The sequence below is a fragment of the Oreochromis niloticus genome, linkage group LG8 (assembly GCF_001858045.2).
Source record: "Oreochromis niloticus isolate F11D_XX linkage group LG8, O_niloticus_UMD_NMBU, whole genome shotgun sequence".
NCBI classification, from domain to species: Eukaryota; Metazoa; Chordata; class Actinopteri; order Cichliformes; family Cichlidae; genus Oreochromis; species Oreochromis niloticus.
This window is the reverse complement of record NC_031973.2, coordinates 25,843,954-25,849,057: the sequence shown is the minus strand read 5'-3', so window position 1 is coordinate 25,849,057 and position 5,104 is coordinate 25,843,954.

Genomic DNA, 5,104 nt, shown 5'->3' with positions numbered 1-5,104 from the left:
TAATCTCTTATTACTTACCTATTACCTTTATTCATCGTGTGTATATATTCATTTTATTTATTTATTGTTATTTTTATCCAAGGAGAAGCCAAACTGAATTTCTCTCTCCCATGTATAATGACAATAAAGATCATTATGGTAAGGAATTGTAATGCTTCACATGTTAACAGCAAGTTGTGGGATATATGGTTCTGCTTGTGAGCAACATCATGTCACACTTGAATATGCGACGGCAGCGCTGAAAATCATTTCTTTACTACATATAAACTCATGATAGCAGATATCCAATGGTGTGTTTTAAAGATCAAAATTCATGCACAATAAAATTCAGTGCATGAATAGTGCAGTAGTTGACATGCAAAGCAGCAAATACTATCAGATTTTTATAGGATAGATGTTTGTGTTGGTTACATGAGCAAACAAATTGATAGGATTGTCTAGGCACAACCCTTTGCTGGAACAATCAGAGACAATTCTACTGCTGCTAGCAAAGCATTGGACACCAGGCAGAACCCTTTGTGTGATCTCGTGCACGAGGGAGATGCCTGAGACGAGCGCTGTTCCTGCCGCTCGAACCCCAGTCACTCTTGTTTGGCTCCCCCATAGCACTGCTCTTTATTGTGGTTACATGAATATGCATAGGTTCATTAACATATGACATCTTACACAGGCATACATGTGAACAAAGAGTACTGTCTGTGTGCACGTGTAGGTATGCATATGTGTGTGTGTGTGTGTGTGTCAAGATATGGCCCTGTGAACGCCTCCTTAAAAAGCCGGTGCCAGGAGTCCTGCGGTCCACCTAAACAAAATGCTTATACTAAAACAGATACAGAGTAGGCGTCCTCCTATACTATAAATCGGTAAGAGAAGGTACGACCTCTCTCATGACCTTAGGATGTGTGTGCATGCCAGAACACTCTGGAAGGCACACAGAGTCTTTGCAGACTACTAAGGATCAGACCTCTATCACTATACAATTGATTACATACCTCTAAGCATATATGATTATACATTTCTAAGCATAAATGACAATCCAACAATATAAACCTGACACAAATCATTACATTTAGTTTCAACTGTGTTAAAGACCTATATCAGTATATCACAGCAATGTGCTTTGCTGTGATATACTGTTCCCAGATGATTAGTGTTACCAGTCCATTTGTTGCAATGGGGCTCTGCTGATGGTCTGAGCTGGAAAGCCATGTGGTCCCTCGGTCCTCCCTGTGCTTGCTCACCATTTTTCTATCTCTCTCCCTTTGCCTTATTGCTCTCTCTCCTTTCTCTTTTCTTTTTTGTGTCTGTGTGTGTTAACCTCACCTTGTGTTTTAGCTCAGCTCACCTGTTCTTCATGGTCTTGTCTACTTAAGATGGTGGTTTGTCTTCAGTTTTTACTGGGTCATTGAAATAAGAACAGTCTGCTCGCTGTTTCTCATCTACTTTTCATGGTAGAAGTCGCTTACATTGTTTGTCCTTCTGTGCAGATTGCTCTGGAGGTGGGAGAGCTGGGACTTATGAGAGACACTCTGTGGAGAAAAGGATATGTGGAACTGACTGTCTGACTGGAACCTGGATCTTCATTAACAGAGACCCTGAGTCCCACGTTTGAGTTCAACCTGCCTGAGTGGCCATGACATGTGGGCCAGTTTGGCGGCTGTCTTTGTTGAGATTCAGGTCCAAGGAAAAGCATACCTGCTTTTTTTCCTTAGAGAATTGAGTGTGTCTGTCTTGCAAAGCACATGATGGAGAGCTTGGAGAGGAGCTGTCAGGGTATAGTGCTGTGAAAAGATACTTGCCCCCTTTCTGATTTCTGACTTTTTGCATATTTGTTAGGCATCTTTGTATTATTGTAGGATTTTTACTGAATTGAAACTGAATTGATTTGAGCAACATGTTTCAGAGCAATAAACAAATATTAGTATATAATTTAATATTAGAAAAAGATAACCCAAGTAAATGTAAAATGTATTATTTAAAAGATGATTTTATTTTTTAAGGGGAAAAATATCTAAACCTTTGTAGCTCTGAGTTAGAAAGTAGTTGCCCTTAAAAACTAATAACTGGTTGTGTCAACCTTGGTGGAAAAATTGCAGTCAAGTGTTTTTGTAACTGGCAATGAGTCTGTCACATTCCTGTGAAGGAATTTTGGCTCATTCTTCTTTGCAGAATGTTTTAAACTGGAGAATTTCCAGGTCATGCCAAAAATTTTCTTTTTTCTTTTACCATTCAGAGGTGTACTTGCTGGTTTTTTGGGTCATTGCTGTGCTGCATAACTCGAGTATGCTTGAGTTTCAGGGCACAGATTAATGACTGGACATTCTCCTTCAGGATTTTTTTGACTGCAACACTACCACCGCCATGTTTAACTGTGTGTTTGATGTTCTTTTTATTTGTTATTTTTTATGAGTTACACTGGTAGCAATGGGAATCAACCTTTCAAAATCAAAATCAACCTTTGTCGTGGCAAAAGTGAGACAAGCCTTTGTATGTTTTTTGGTTTCTAGTGGTTTTGGGGGTCTTTTCAAGAGTGAAAGCTGTCTCCATTTTATGGGTGTGTTTGTCTCTGTTTTACAATTGAACTGGTCAAGCTTAGAGGCCAGAAGCTTCTTCTGGTGGCTTGCACTTGTGCATTGTGGATAAACCATGGCTAGCATTATACGAGTGATTTGTCATCATAACAGATCAATTTCCCCCTATTAACCATCTTCACCACTGTGTCTGATGATCTACTAAATGAGTTGTTACTATGTTCTTGGATTAATGTTAGTAGGTTGGCCACTCCTGGGGAGATTCACCACTGTTTGAAGTTTGTAATAATGACTCTCAGTTTGCTCACTAGAGTCCCAAAGCCATAAATTGCTTTGTAACCCTTCCCAGACAGATAGATGCCACTGACTTTATTTCTCAACCATTTCTTTAGTTTGCAGTATAATATTGTGTATTTTTGATCTATTGTTTTCTTTTAACCTACTTCACTTTATCAGAAAGGTCCTGTATAAGTGATTTCTTGCATGTAGCATCAGCATCACCTCTCTTTCATAGGAGTAGCAATAAAAAAAATGCAGTGAAGGTGTTTTGACTGATCAGCTCAATGTAGAGGTCTGGATTTTTATAGCTGTTCTGAATGCATTCAGTATGAATGATTATAATACAGGTAATTTCAGGCAGGTATGTGTCATTAATACAGTTGGGTGAGCACTACCTTCATCAGAGGGCTGCAAATGATAGCCACCTGCTCTGGTCTACATTTTCTTCAGTTTGCAATGAGATGACAAATTAGCAGTCAGGCAGTAACGCAGTTTGGGGACATTGAAGTTTATTGAAAGTGGAGAACTGATTCTATTTCAGCTCATTATTATACACTGTGTAACTGACCTTCTGGCAAAAATACAGCCTAGTTTTTGGAAATCACATGGTTTTGTTGAAGATTTGACATTGAGAAACACAGCCTCAGCTTAGCTTTGTTCTTCTCCAATCCTGGTATGCACAAGTCTGTTTGTAGTAGATATTTTGACTTTTTATTTCTGAGTAGTTATATCTGACTGAAAACAGCTAATGCCTAATTCAGCTTAATTGATTTCTGTCATTACTTGCTTTTTTTAACTACTGCATTTTCTACAGGTGCAAATATGTTCTGTGAAAAAGGACTCAATGAAAGGAATCAGTGCCAGTGTACGACTAACCAAAGTGTGACAATGGCACAAGGTGAGGTTAACACACACAGATACAAAAAAAGACAAAACAAAGGAGAGAGAGCAATAAGGTAAAAGGAGAGATATAGAAAAATGGTGAGCAAGCACAGGGAGGACCGAGGGACTGTGAAACCACATGGCTTTCCAGCTCAGACCATCAGCAGAGCCCCATTGCAACAAATGGACTGGTAACACTAATATAATATAATATAATATAATATAATATAATATAATATAATATAATATAATATTTACATTACAGATTATTTCAAAATCAAGTGTTAATAAAAGAACACTCACAATCAGAAAATCTCCTCTGGACAAGAGGTTGGTAACAGTGGGGAGGAAGAACTTCTTTTTAACAGGAAGAAACCTTAGAAAGACAAAGAGAGAGCATCGAGACAGCAGGAGCTTCCTGGGTTCCATTTGTGATCCACTCATAGACCAAGTACTAGATAGTATTCATGAAGTTTGGGCCAGAATATTCTTTCTGTCATTACCAAGCTCCACCATTAATTCCTATGGACTCCCATGTTAAAATAGTAATATTTTAAAGTATATTTACAGATTGGTACAAAAAGTATTTGGGCCTCTATACACAGGTATATATTCATATGCTTGTAGCTGAAGAGAGCTGGTGTCTGATAGGCTTCGTCATGAAACTGGAACTTTTCACTGTGTGTGTGTTGTTAGGGCCTTCTGGAGCATTTTTAATTAACACTTTCATCAATGTTGTGGCTTGCACAGACCATGTAATATGTGTGTTGGTGCAGTGGCAATACAGTAGTCATATAGTTTATGAATGCAGCTTTCTAACCAAGTTTGATAGAAGCACCTCATAAATTACTGCTCCACATATTCATCCATAATGTAAATCCAGGCTCCAAAAATGGTGGTTTCCCCATGGTTTGCCAATGGTGGTAGCCAATCTGCCAAATAATCATTTTATTTCAACTAAATATCAATTATTTGTTGACATTATTATAAAACCACAAGTGAGTTAATTAGAAGTTTGATAGTTAAAGATGTGGTTTGAAAACCTCTCACAACATAGACACCTGGTGTAGCGATCTCCTGCAGCATAATTTTTATGCTAAATGCTGGGAGGTATGAATCAGGGAGAAATTGGTCCAAAACTCCTTTAGTTTCTGGTATCTGTGTTGCTTTCAGACTAGTTTTGTTTATGTTAGAAAGGTTGCAATACAGTAACTGGCTCGAGTTATGTGTTAATTGTTGGAGCATTGGCCCTACCAGTAAAGAACTCCCAAGTGATTTGTACTAAAAGCTATTTACTTTATATAGTCACTGAAAGTTGTTGTGTAGATTCACACAGCATTAAAAGCTCTTGCATAATACTGTGGTCCTTGTGGAGAATAATTGCTGTGTTCCCATTCTAGCAACTGTATTCT